The sequence below is a fragment of the Peromyscus eremicus genome, chromosome X (assembly GCF_949786415.1).
Source record: "Peromyscus eremicus chromosome X, PerEre_H2_v1, whole genome shotgun sequence".
NCBI classification, from domain to species: Eukaryota; Metazoa; Chordata; class Mammalia; order Rodentia; family Cricetidae; genus Peromyscus; species Peromyscus eremicus.
In genome coordinates this window covers 118,760,831-118,775,839 of record NC_081439.1, presented here as the reverse complement: position 1 = coordinate 118,775,839, position 15,009 = coordinate 118,760,831, and the positions used below count along the sequence as shown (strand labels likewise).

The window sequence follows — 15,009 nt, the reverse complement described above, 5'->3', positions numbered from 1 at the left end:
CTTCTCTCCCTCCCTCACTCTGTGTGTGTGTGTGTGTGTGTGTGTGTGTGTGTGTGTGTGTGTGTGTGTATGTATGTGTGTTTTGCTGAGGATGGAACCCAGGGCATTATTATATATGTTGGGCAAGGACTATCTTTGAGTAATATCCCAAAGTCATATTCTCACTTTGTAGCCCAAGACGGACTTGAACTTTCTATTCTTTTGCCTCAGCCTCCCAAGTGCTATGATTACAAGTATGTGCTACCATGCCTGGTTTATAGTACACGATGCAAAAGGAAACATAGTGAAAAACAAATCCAAAAGTACTGGTCTCTCTCCCTCTCCACTCCTGTCCCTCAGTCACCAATACTTTACCCAAGGATTACCATGGCTAACAACTCATCATTTTTATTAAAAAAAAAAAACTTTTATAAAATTGTGGTTTGATTCGGTAGTATTTCATGATCCCACACATCTTATCCATGCTATGGGTTTCTCCTCTAATTTTTAAAAAGTTTCTTGTGTAAAATATTCTTCAAAACTGATTCCACAGAAAACATGACTTTAAAAAAGCACATAGTTCAGGGATGGCTCAGTGGTTGGGAGTGCTAGCTGCTCTTTCAGAGGACCTGGGTTCAAGTCCCAATGCCCACATGGCAGCTAACAACTGTCTATAATGCCTGTTCCAGGGGATCTGACATCCTCACACAGATACACATGCAGGCAGAACACCAATGTACATAAAATACAAATAAATAAATTAGTTTTAAAAAAGCACATAGTTCATTGTAAATGCTGGTTCTTTTTTTAGATATTAATTGTGCAGTTTTGCTAATCAAGCTTAGTGATATTGTATATTTTTATATTTCAGTGGTATAACTTCTTTATACAATAAGAAGGAACATCTATCTGTCTGATGAGAAATGGGACATTATTATTCATCTTAAGCTATGAAGCATTGTTCAACAGCTCTGAACTAACGGGCATTACATCAAATAGGTTTCATTTTAATCATTATTTCTAGTACATGTGAAATTAATACACAGTGTTTGTCATTACTGAGCACTAGCATAAAATTCCAGAAGAAGCTATTACTGTCTATCAGAAGTTTTATCAAATACTCGACTAATGAATCATTTGCATATCTGAAATTATAACCTAAACATCAAGCACTCTTGTAATAGGATACATTAGGTTTAAGAATGGGAAGAGAGAAATTTCAGATATTAAGTAATATACGTTGTCCATTTCCCTGCCAGCTCATAATTTTTTCAGAAGAGGAATTCATTCTCAGAAGAACAGTTAAATAGCTTCAGAGGAGGCAATTCTTATGCTTTCCAGGAGTTGAAATTTCCTGTTCTCTTATTTCATTTAGTTACATAAAAAAGAAAGTTGTTTAGAAGATGTGAACCTCACATAGTTAATTGTCAAATGCAATCTTTTTACTAAAAAAAAAAATGCCATCCATTTCCAGATATTTCTCGTAAACTCTAAGCAAAGGGGCAAAGAATACTCCACTGTATTTCCCTTGCAGTTTTCTTGCATGTGCACCTTAAGGAACATATGCTGCTCTTCTGAAATATGCAGGACCCCCATCTCATTGTATAGGGCCTCTGAGAAAAGATTGAGGGGGCTACAAAATTTGCATATGAATAGACTACCATACCTCCCAAGAAGCCACTGCATGGGGGGGCATGTCACAAAAGGAGTTGGTCCTTTCGTTTTGCAGTTAGTGAAGAGTAAGAGGACATTTTTTTTTTTTTACCAATTTTCTTGGGAGGGGGGTCAGCATTTGAACTTAAAATTTAAGTGCAGAAAATATTCATTTAAATCTTGATTCTCTTTCATAACCAACCCAGCCCACTAAAGAAAGAAAATTTCTGTTATCTAAAAAGAGTAACTGGTGGTATTGACACTAGTAACTAAAAGTTAACAGAGTTGGTAATTATCATTCCTGCTAACTGGCTAATCTATCCAGGTCACTTCAGGAAAATTGTTTTTCCTGGAAAAGGTGGATCTTTGAGATTAAGTTATGATTAGTGTTTTATACATGGGAATGTGACCAGGGTGTGTTCAGATGGTGTTTCTAGGGACCTAGGTTTAGGAGTGGAAACAGCTCCAAGAGAAAAAGTTGAGACTGGGCTAGGGTCTAAGCAGAGCCCAAGCCTTATGGACTAAGGAAATTAGGGTTCCTTCTCTAATCAGCTCCAATAAAGAGTTTTATTATTGTTTTCTTCCTAGAAGACTAAAGTGTCACTTCTTCTGGGAGTCACTTTCCCTGATTTCTACAGCTAGATTAGGTGCTCTCTTCTGTGCTATAATATTGCAAAAAATTACACAAGAATCTGTCCATATTTTCTCTTTCACTGTAGTGTGAAAGTTCTATATTTAAGAACAACGTCAAGCTTATAACTGGTGCTCAATAAATATTTGCTGAATAATTAAAACTTTAGTGGATATGAAGTTGCCGCTGTTATCTTGGCGAAGGAAATGGGCTGAAAGCTGGATAGTTGTCTCATGGATAGACATGTTATCCACAGAGCAGTCCATCCTTTAGACAAGGCTGCCAAGCATCATTTTCATTTAGATGAAGCTTTGTACTAGATCTGCACTGTACACCACAGGATCACTGCAATTAGTGAAAAGACTAGATGGGAAAGAGAGAATGCAAAATCAGTTGAGAACAAGTAGATGGAGACTAGGGTAAGAATGGACCTGGATTCTGTGTGAGGACCAGAAGTGGACATGGGACAGTTCATGAAAGCAAACCAATAAACAGGAGGCTGAAAATGTAATTTAAGATGAAGGTCAATGAACTGGAACACAGACCAAAACTAATCCTAAGTCTGTATTTTTGCACAACCTGAGATCTAAGAATGTGTTTACATCATTGTAACTGACCTGAGAAAAATATGCTATAGAAACTATATAGTCCAGAAAGTCTAAAATATTTTCTCTCTGTTCTTTTGCAGAAAAAAATCACTGATCAAGAATTAAATGAATAAAATAGAACAAAAGCAACCACAATCACGGGTATAGTTACACTTATGCACATACACCACACGCACACACAAACACACACACTCAAATGCACTAATAATGGAATACCATTTTATAAATAGAAAACAGCAATGAAATGTTGATACCCCATGAAGTTTGTAAGTAAATTAAATCATATGTATTCATTATCAATCAAACTAACCAGATTAGACTAAAAGATAATTTTTGAATGGCACTATTTCAATATATATATTTTAAAGACTGATTTTTCTCTCCTCCAGCCTCACAAAGATGGGTGTCTTATCCAGACTCTGCTGTAATCATTCAGTTTGCACTTGGACCTTTACCTAATTATGAGAATTTTATACCTCCCAAGAAGAGACTGCATAATGTGAATATATTTGAAAGATAATAACTTTGATTTGATCTCATTCAGTGATGTTCTTTGAAATATAGTCATAGAATGCTTCCAAGATGGATGTTTTAAAGATTAGCTCATCCAAGTCTCTTGTTTACTCAGAGGAAAATGGAGATTAAAATTTTGTCTAAGGTGCTAAAATAATTCAGAGCCACACCATGTATGTTGGCAACATACCCATAATCTCAGCATTTCAGAGGCTGAGGCAGAAGAATCATGAGTTCAAAGTGAGCCTGGGCTACATACTGTCCCAAAACATAATCAACCAATTAAGGAAAGCCAGAGAGAGAGCTGGAAATTCTGGTCCCCATCTCTCTCATGTTGATGTGCTTATACATAGTGTTGTTCCTCCCTCACATGCCTGCATAGCAGGAATTTGCTTTCCCAACAGTATATTAGGACAGACTCCACTGTCTGGTTCACAGTACTAAAAACACGTGTTTAATAAATGAATAAAGGATAACCATAACAAACACTCACTTCCTGTTTAACACATATCAGTGTCAGACATGGTGGCACGTCTTTAATCCCAGCATTTGGTAGGCAGAGGCAGGCAGATCTCTGAGTTTGAGGCCAGCCTGGTCTACAGAGCAAGTTCCGGGATAGCCAGGGCTACACAGAGAAACCCTGTCTTGAAAAACCACAAAACAGAATAAAATACAAAAAACAAAAATGTATCAGTCACTATGCCAAACACTTTTATAAGCATCATTATCTAATTTGACTCTCACAACAACTCTTTGAATATGTTTATCATAATTTTTATTTTACAAATGAAAACCCAGGTAAATTGACTAGCCTAAAGTCATGTGGCTAGGAAGTTGTGGGATTGGGCTCCGAATAACTTCTCAAATAACTTCAAAGTCAGTGTTTATAACCATTATCCTAATTATGTGGTGAGGACCAACAAAATCATCAATTCTGAAATTATGCTGAAATGCTAAACTTGTGTACTTATACATCAAAATACAATTTCCTATCCTACCCTTCGTCAACAAATAAAGCCCAGCAAACTGGCCCCTCAGCTCGTTTTTCCTGGCTTTGCCCTGACTCCCTGTGTGGCCTAACACAATTCCCAAGTTTCCCAACCTCACTGTATAGTCCTGTTTTTGAAACACCCCAGATGTCTCCAGTTATCTCAGAGGAATTTCAAAAAATTCTCAACAAATTTTTAACATACTCTTTTTTAAAGAAATTATGCTTTAGACAACTTTTAAGGGGACAGAAGGGACTTCCTTCAAATGAAATAAAAAAAATGAAAATTTGTGGATAGTTTTTAAATTTCCAAAGTTCAAGCTAAATGTTAAGGGAGGCAGCTCCATCTGCTGGGCATTAAACACACTAATAATAATTGTGATTATTGATAACGGGGCATATGTTTAGTCTGCAACAGTTTTCATGGTCCATTCTAAGTGTCCACTTTTTTAAAAGCAATAAAAAATATATAGCCATTGCCAACCATTTGTAAAACAAAGAAAAATGATAATAGATACTATAATAAGCACATGCAGTTTGCTTCCCTCAAATTTCTATCTCATATTAGTAGGTTTGCCTATTTCTATGAGTATATGTCTCTTTTTACCCAGGTGAGAATATATATATATATATATATATATATATATATATATATGTATGTATGTATATATGTATGTATGTATGTGTGTCCCCAGTGATATGTCATATTTATATTCCTAAACACTGTATAAAAAGATTTTTTCTAAGCCATTTTATAGTCATTATAGACATAATTTATATAAAATAATTTATTTGCTACCTTCCCTATTATTGAGTATTTATGTTATTTAACAATTTCGTTATTATAAATGAGCATCATCTTTGCATAAATGTTGTCTAGCAGTCAGATTACTTCCCAGAGAGTGAATATTAGTAAAAGTAGAACACTATGGGTCAAAAGATAGCACTATATTTTAGCTAGTGAAGCATATTGCTGAATTGTTTTCCCAGAAGACTGCATTGGTTTACTCTCCTATTATCAGTAGACGAATGGCCTTCTTATGGCACCCCGGCTAAGAGAGAATATTGTCCTTTTTCATCTTTGCTAATTAATAGGTGAAATTAGGCTCTTGTTTCCATTACTGTTTTTGATCACTAGTCCAGGTGAAGAGTGATTCATGTTTATTAGCCATTCATAGTTCCTCTTTTGTAACTTACTCTCGTTTTCCCATTTAGAGTCTTTGTATTTTCTCATTATTTTGTGTCCTTTAGATATTAAAGGCACTATTTTTCTCTCATATTTAAGAGAATATTTTCCTTTTGTCATGTATTCTATTTAACATGTAGAAGCATTTTGCTTTATATAGTCAGGTATTTTAGGTTTCTTTTATCACTATTTTTCTTCTATTGCCTTTTTTCAGTACTGTGGCTAAACTCATGTCCTGGCACAAGCTAGACATGGACTCTGCCACTGAATCAAATCTGCTTCCCTCTCCTACTGCTTTTAATTGCTCAGAGGTGCAGTACTTTTGTGTTCTTAATTGAATTCAAAATTTTATTTACATTTTTATTCAGTTGGCATTATATCAGGATATGCTTTTAAATATTTCTAGTTATTTACTTGCTCTTTCCTATCTAATTGAATTGCTAATTTATCATCAGCCTCTCTTTCACATAGCAATGTCACTTATGTTCTCCAGTAAGTTAAAGGACTTCCAAATTTGCCAGAAAGATCAAAATGGTCTGCTTTTGAATAACTAAAAGATTATAGAACGTTGAGAAATCACAGGAAGCCATTTGAGAGGTCTAAATGAGGAATTAACATGATCATGCCTATGTTATTAAAACAAATACTCTTATATAACTTAAAATAAAAATAGAGAAGAGAGAATTTGGAGGTGAGTGTGCCGGACAGTGCTTCAAATGATTTCCACTGTCTCCTGAATCTTATAGGCACCTTACTCCCTGCCTTACCTGCACCTTCAGTTCCACCCCTTCAATATCATATGCTTTAAAATTTTTTATTTATTTTTATATTATGTATATGAACGTTTTGCATGCATGTATGTCTTGCATTATGTGTGTGTGGTGTCCTTGGAATCAGAAAAGGACACTGGATCCTCTGGAACTGGAGTTAACAGATGATTGTGAGCTGCCATGTAGGTGCTGGAAATCAAACCTAGGTCCTCTGCTAGAGGACCCTCTTTTTTGAGGCAGCATTCTGGCTGGCCTAAAACTCACTATGTAGACTAGATTGGTCTAGAAAACTCAATGATCCACCTGCCTCTGCATCCTGAGTACTGAGATTAAAGATATGCATCACCACACATAGCAGTATCATATTTTGATGTATTCTAGGCACTGGGCATCAGGTATTTCCCATGAGCATGGAGGCTTGTATCCGTGTGTGTGTGTGTGTGTGTGTGTGTGTGTGTGTGTGTGTGTGTGTGTGTGTGCCTGTATGTAATTAAATCTGCCAAAATCAAAATTAGTAGATACTATTGCACAAACCACCTCATTGCATGTAAGGAAACTGAGGCCAAGAGATGTGAGATAATTTGCTCAAGATCTGTATGTATGACTTCATGCCAGAAGAGGGCGCCAGATCTCATTATAGATGGTTGTGAGCCACCATGCCGTTGCTAGGAATTGAACTCAGGACCTTTGGAAGAGCATCCAGTGCTCTTAATCGCTGAGCCATCTCTCCAGCCCAGTCCCCCTGGTTTTTATGTCACCAGAGTTCTGCCATAACCATCCAGAAAACTGATTTCTGTTCTACCTGCTAATACTAGGTACTTCTGTGTCCCTAGACAAGTCATTTCACCACAAGATTTCCCTTTTTACCTGCATAACAAAAATGATGATGATAATTCTCTTCACGGGTTTTCAATAAAATTAAAACATCTGAAATATTTAGAAAAGCTCAAAATTCTACATAATCTTATACATTTCCCAGTTAACACATTAAAATTCTTAGGTCATGAAAATGCTTAGTGAAACATATGTATTTTAACAAGTCATGAATCAGGGATGTATAGCACATCTCTCTGGCCCTCTCAGGAGGTGAAGGCAGGAGGATCAGGAGTTCAAGCCAGTGTTGGCTACATGGTGAATTCAAAGCTAGCTTTCGTGACATGAAAACTATCTACAAAAATAACCAACAGGGGATGAAGAGATGCTTGCTGCTCTTCCCAGAGGATCTAAATTCAGTTCCCAGCACATATGTCAAGCATCTCACAACTATCTATAACTCTAGCTCCAGGTGATCTGAATCCTTCTCCTGGCCTCCAAGGGTAACTGCACACACATGGCACACATACACACACAAACACACACACACACATACATGCGCATGTGCACACACACGTACACACACACACATAAAAAAAATTTTAAGTAAGCAAAAGAAGGATGAAAAATATACTACAACAAAGAATGCTCTGTTTTACTTGTCTTCATTTTTCACTATCTCAAAATTTCAATGTACACAAAAGTAAAGAATAGTAATCCCATAAATAATTACCTAGGTTTAGTTATTATCAGCTCTACCATTTTTTGTTTTCAATACCCTCTAATATTTCATCTTGAAAAAAGAAAGATACTATAGGAATATGGTCTTTTCATCTGCTGAGAAAAATAATTGGAAGAATTTTATTCGATGCTGTCACATTCTGAGGAAAAACTAAACTTTAAAACCTGGAAATAGCTGGGTGGCGCACACCTTTAATCCCAGCACTTGGGAGTCAGAGGCAGGTGGATCTCTGAGTTCAAGTTCAGTCGGGTCTACAGAGTGAGTTCCAGGACAGCCAGGGCTGTTAACACAGAGAAACTCTGTCTTGAAAAATAAATGAAACCTGGAAATATATAAATACATGCTGATACTTTGCAAGAAATCTTTGTTATAATATCTCAAGAAATATTTCCGTGATCTAAATAATACATCAGTTTGTCAGTCCAGACCAAAGGCTGTGAATTCCAATTGTCTGTGCAGGATATACTGGTGCAGTCGTGGATTCCAGCTACAGGGACCAGAGGGCAATGTTTTCATTTTTACAATGATGGCATTTATATCATCAAATGGTAAAGTGATTTGGTATACTAAACCAATTTGGCTTAGGGGTAGTTCTAAACATAGATTAAATTTTTCCTGACAAAGCAAAAGCAATTATCTTTTTCAAGAAGGAATGAAAAATAAATAAAAAATATGAATAATCTGTCCTTCACTACCCATTAGTAAAATAGAACCGTTACCTCTATAAAACTAGATCTTGACATTTTCTCCTTTTTATCTAGTTTACAAAGCTCATTGATATCTGTGATCAACAACCTAATGCTATACAGCCAATTGTACAAATGAGGGAAGGGGTTGGCTACCCCAAGAGTGGCAGAAACTAGTTCTGTTGTTACCTATACTAGAACAGGCTCCCTACATGCACAAATTTTCTAGAAAATAACGAATTCTTATTCCTTCTATTTCTTGTTTTCTTCATACTTTAACATAGTTTCTTGAACTTTCTAAACAGCACCCTAATTTTTTTTGCCTGTCTGACTACTTCCGAAACAATTGGAGAAAAGAACACTTGAAGGTAGGGAGAAAAGGAGAAATCAGAGAAACCATTACAAAAAGAGACCATGACATTATGAATCCATGCAAACAAACTTGCATAAACTATGAAAAATGAGGTGGGGGTGAAAAAAAGTAGTAAGTCACATGAATCATGAAATAACTGTCAAAAAATTGAAGGCAATGTGCCAATAAGCTGGTGATGGAGTAACAACTGTGACTAGTACTACTTGTCTTTTACTAGGCTTTGTGGTAAGCTTATTAACCCTCTTGGGTGGGGAAGTAATATTATTATCCTTATTTAATGGCTAAAGAAAGTGGGTCTCAAAGAGGTGACATAATTTGTCCAAGGCTATAGAGCTAAAGAGAGAGCTAGGATTCCAACCCAGACAATCTAACTGAATTTTCATATTCTTTTTAAAATACTTTCTGCACCTTACAAATTTCCTACAATGCACACATTTTACCTTTATTTTTTAATCTTGTAGCACTCATCGTGTATAGAAATAATTTTGTCATTACATCATTAACTGTAGTTAATTACTGTTTCTATTCATCATTTGTATGTCACCTCAATTAGACTGTTAAGAGCCTGTGTCTCAGGGAGTGTCATGTTTTAATGCATATTATAGCTGCTCTGTGAATACTTCTTAAATGAATGAACAATACAGAGAAAAATGTGGGAGTGCAAAGCAAAACAATCACAAAAAAAGGATTAGGGGAGTGATGAAAGAGATAAATGAACAGAAAAAGAGGCATAGAAACATAAAATAATCAAGAACAGGAGATATACTTGGAACCTAGGTAGCCAGAGAAACACATAACTAAACCACAGCTAAAAAGACAGGAAGCTAGCTATGTACAACCTGTTTTGGTAAGCTAGAAAACTAGAATTGAAGTTAAACTGCACTAACAAAGAAAAGCTAGTCACAGTGAGAATGGAGATGTTGAAAGATGTGGTACTTTGAAAATTAAATAGAAAAATTGTTTCAAAGTACCTTGTGAGAGAAGGAAGTATTGAAATTGTTTTTCTGGCAAAGCCTGTCCCTTCATCCAACAATTATCCTGAGATACTTGAGATCTCATCTCCATAAATTCAATAGGCAATTGGGGCCACTTTCTCTTTTGAGGCCAGATGCAGAAACAGAAATTACAGTCATTTCCTATATTGCAGAAATTAGCTGGCCAGTTGAAAGCCACCTGCACACATTAATTCACATTGTCAGAGGTTGGCATCTAGAAGGATCTCTGTCACATAGAGGCCAAGTTCAGATAACCAAAGATGACACCTAAGTTTAAAGTTGCACCATGCTATGAGTTGATGGTCTTTTTGTGGTTCCTATTCCCTTGGCAGTTAGAGAATGACAAATACTTTACTTATACTATCACAAATAAAAACAAAATAATATCAAAGTATGACGTCTAGCAAATAACAATAGTTTTCTGTCCCACCACTGGCCATTACCTAAGAAGTAATCTTTTTTTTGTTCTAGCTGTTTCTTCTAATTTCTACACTATATATATATATATATATATATATATATATATATATATATATATGTATATATATAGTGCACAAATATATATATATATATATGCACAAAGATATATTTATTTAAAAATTTTAGGTATTGCCTCACAGTTACTGACTTAACCAAGAATTGTGATAGACTGAGAGAGGTGAAGGGTCTGGTGATGCACTGGAAAAAGGCATAAGAAAGTGAAATTCTTGGCTACTGTAAAAATCCCTGTATCATAATCCTTGGTCAGCTCAGTAGCCAGGTTTGCCTTAGGACCAGATTACAATACAGGCACATCTTACTTAGCAGTTAGTGTGGTAGCATGCAGAGTTCGGTGTTGGGTTAAGACCACTACGTCTTTTGTCTGTAGCAGTCTACATAGCACCTTCTAGCACTATGACAGCTATCCAGCAGGTAGAGTCTCCTAGCCAGTTAAAAACTGCTTTTTTTTAGGTGCTACACCTAAAGAGTATAGCGTCTTTAGTTACAGTCTTCCACGTATTTAGGATGGGGAACCAAGGACAATGGCAGTACCTTGTGTTGTTTTGTAGGCCTTTGGGGCCTCCCTGATCAATAACTCACAGGAAGAAATCCCATGTCTTCCACCATGATTTTCATTTAATAACTTATATCTTCTAGGAGAAGCATTGTCTACCAATGAAAGGTAGTTTCTTTTTTCTTTTAAGTTATATTTTGTGATTACCTTATTAACTAGCACATTTTGATAATGCTTTTCAATACATCCTTTGTTTTCATTAACACACTGGACTGGAGAATCAGTATAATCCTGTATAGCAACTTCCTCAGAGGAGGACATTGTAGTTTCCTCTTGTGCTGCAGGGTTAATTCCCTTAGGTTGGAATAGAGACACTTTGTTGGGGTATTCACACATGTTCCCATTCCAAATTAAAAGATCTGATTTTTTTCCCCAGCCAGTGCAGTCATTTTAACAGAAGACACTTACGCTGTAATTTCTCCAGTTTCAAGATGACATTCTGCATTTAATTTTCATCCTTGTGAGTATAGGAAATAAGGCTCTTCTTCAGGGCACACAGAAGCTTTTAAGTCATTATTGACACTTCAGCTAAGAATCCAAACCCCTGAGGTTTTGTTACCTTTCACCATTTTGTCCAGGAACATTAAGAGCAACTAGCCAGTCTTGATATAATCATTAAATTTCCAAAAATGTTCAAAACGTCTTCATACCTAATTAACTTCTTCCTTCCTTTCCTATTGATTTTTGGCTTTTTGAGATAGGATCCCTCTATGCTGTACGGCCTGTAACTTACCATGTAGTCCATTCTAGCCTTTAGCTAAACTCCATCCTTCCTGCTTCAGTTTCCTGAGTACTAGGATTACAGGTGTGCACCACCATGTGAAGCTATCTTTGTTTTTTATAAATGGATTTTTTTGGTGTTTTGTTTGGCTTTGTTGTTTTTGTTTGTTTGTTTGTGTTTGTTTTTGTTTTGGTAATGGTGTTACAAGATAGAATGAAGAGTCTCATATCTACTAAGCTGGCATTTTATCACTAAGTCCTTTCTACTAAGGGTAGAGAGCCAATTTCAGAAAGCAAACAAATTTAAAAAACTCATCCTTAAAATTGTGTTGCTCTAGGTATGGCTGTAAGACCTGCAAGTAAAGACCAGCACCAGGGCTGTTGTGGCAGGAAAGAGGGAGGGCCAATGGCTGAGTGTCCTCCACCTATGTGACTGACAGTCCCCAAGCAATCTTGGACTGGAAAGAGTTCAAGGTGACCAATAAAGAACTTCTTCCCAAAAAGGTCCATCTAAATGAAACAGAGTTCAAAGTTATGGCATGAAATAAGTTAATTCTAAGATGGAAACATCATGAAATGATGTCCACTCAAATGATGTGACTGGCTTAAAGGAATCTGAAGAAAAACCAAAACAGCAACAGCAGGAGTCTTACACAGAGAAAACATTCTTATTGTGTGACTAGCAATCAAGGAAGAGGAGGCATAAGAGTGTACCTCTCAAATCTAGTACCTCAAGCAAATTGAGCAGCCAAGTGTGGCCAACTGAGATCACCAAAGGCATGCCCAGTGATCAACTTGTTTTTCCTAAAAATAAAAGGTCAACTGAAACAGGCTAAAGACAAACTAGAAGAAGCCCAAAATGACCTGAGTGCCTGAAAGTTTGTTTCCACCTGATAGGGAAGCAAATCATTCTTCCCAGTCTTGCCTGCCCTGAAAATCCCACCTTGAGAAAGCTGTGGTGGGATAGCCAAGTACTCATTTCCACATCAAGACTCAAACTTCTGGAGCCAAAAAAGCCACATTATTATACTGCCAGGTTATAGTGGCTAATGTAAAACTTACCAGATGAACCTTGTGTTTCAGCTTCTTTCTCTTCCTCTTGTTTCAGATGAAGAAGAGTCCACCTTTGAAAAATGCCTTTCTAGGACACGTAGACACTTGAGAAATGTTTCTGAAGATAATAGAGTGAGAAACAGAAGTCTTAAGTGTATGGCACACTGTGTCTTCAGACAGTTTGAAGGATTGAAAATCTAGAGACTTTTAAATCATGAATTAATCATGTAAAATTCCAGTAAAATGTAAAAATGGAATATTCACTGCTCTTAACCTCGAGCATAGTGACTTGGAGATAGAACACATCAGTTATGCCAATAAGACTGTGGACTGATTGTTGACTACTGGGTCAAAACTCAAATGAGGTGAATTTTTCTTTTAAAGGGTTTACATGCTAAGAATCAACTTCTAATAGCCATGAGACAATCAGTTATAGCTACCAGTAGTACAAGTAGCAGATCTATTTCTGTAATTAGCTCTGAGCTCTATATTACATAATGGAGCCTTAAATCCATGGGGTTCATATAAATCATTTTGTTCTTTGAATGCTTGTGGAAACTGTGAATAACTGTAACTGGGGAATGTGATAATGTGAAGGTGTAGTATTAAACTTCGGGTTTAAACTGTTTGGAGCATTTTAAGCATTCATTTCACAACTAGATTGTATAAGGTATTGGCCGTGATGAGACTCACTCTATTATTCAGTAAATCATCTCATTCAGTAGGCACATAGTAAACAGCATTGTCTTTGGTGTTCTGTAGGGAGTGGCTTTCATATTGATCTATTGAAATTAAATTAAATGTGCCTTGAAATAGTTGGGGTTTTTTTTTTAACTTTTTTTTTAATTGAAAGCAGATTTTCTTTCATACAATATATTCTGATTATGGTTGCCCCTCTCCCAACTCTTTCCAGATCCTCCCCACCTCTCCAAATCTACACCCTTTCTTGCTCTCTCTCATTAGAAAACAGACACAAGAAAGAAAGAAAGAAGAGAGAGAGAGAGAGAGAGAGAGAGAGAGAGAGAGAGAGAGAAGAAAGAAAGAAAGAAAGAAAGAAAGAAAGAAAGAAAGAAAGAAAGAAAGAAAGAAAGAAAGAAAGGGAGAGGGAGAGAGGGAGGGAGGGAGGAAGGAAGGGAGGAAATAAAATAAGATTAAATAAAAACAAATAAACCTGAGTAGGACAAAATAAACAAAAAGCCAAAGAAAAAGCACAAGAAACACAGATACACATGGAGACACACACATTGGCACACACAGAAATCCCCTAAAAACACAAAACCAGAAACAATAATATATATAAGCAAAAGACCTCTAGGGTAAGAAAAAATACTCCAAAAATAACAATTAAGTTTGTTTTGTGTTAGACTTGGGACCTCCCCTTAAGAGTGGTTTGTTTCCCCAGTGAGACTCCCTTTCATTTGTGAGCAGTTATTGGTTGGAGATAGATAGATTCTGGGTTAGGGATGGGGGCTTGTGCCTATTTCCCCTCTCAGAGTGGCGACCCACCAGGTGAAGACCTGAGCAGATCCTGTGTCTCCTGCCACACTCTCTGAGTTCACACGTGCATTAATCCTGCTGTGTTCAGAAGGCTTTGTTTCCTTGGTGTCCTCCATCCCCTGTGGCTCTTACAATCTTTCTGCCTCTTCTTCCATAGGGTTCCCTGAGCCCTGTGGGGAGGAAATTGATAGAGACATTCCATTTAGGACAAATTGTTCCCAAGTCTCTTACCTTGTCCAGCTGTAGTCTTCCCCATCTGCTGTGGGAGGAAGCTTCTCTAGTGATGGCTGAGCTATGTATAGAGCAGAATACCATTAGAAGTCACTTTGTTGCTTCATTCCTTTCAGGTAAAGGACAGTATTTGATTATCTGAGGTGATCAAACCATTGACTTGAGTTCTTTCCTCTGTTCTATTTTAAGTATCTGGTGCTACAGCAGTTCCCTCTCAGCAATACTCTATATGAGTCTGATAGTCATTTTTGTTGTTCATTTTGTGATAATAATGTTATTCTTCAAGATTCCTACTTTAATGGCGCCCTCTTCTGTCAGGACAGCTGTGGTGATATTTTATTTGTGCTCTAATAAATAAAGCTTGCCTGGAGAGCAGAGGGAAAAGCCAACCATTATAAGTAAACACAAAAGTCATGCAATATTAGCACACGCCTTTAATCCTATCAGTTGGGAGGCAGGGACTGTCTGGATCTATGTGAGTTCAAGGCCACACTGGGAAAAAAGCCAGGCATGGTGG

The 15,009-nt window shown here is 36.7% G+C and overlaps 1 pseudogene; it reads left to right on the top strand.

Annotated features, from left to right (window-relative positions):
- LOC131900214 (pre-mRNA-splicing regulator WTAP-like) overlaps positions 1–12,605 on the top strand; it is a 30,212-nt pseudogene extending 17,607 nt beyond the window's left edge.
- The last annotated feature ends 2,404 nt before the right edge of the window (positions 12,606–15,009 follow it).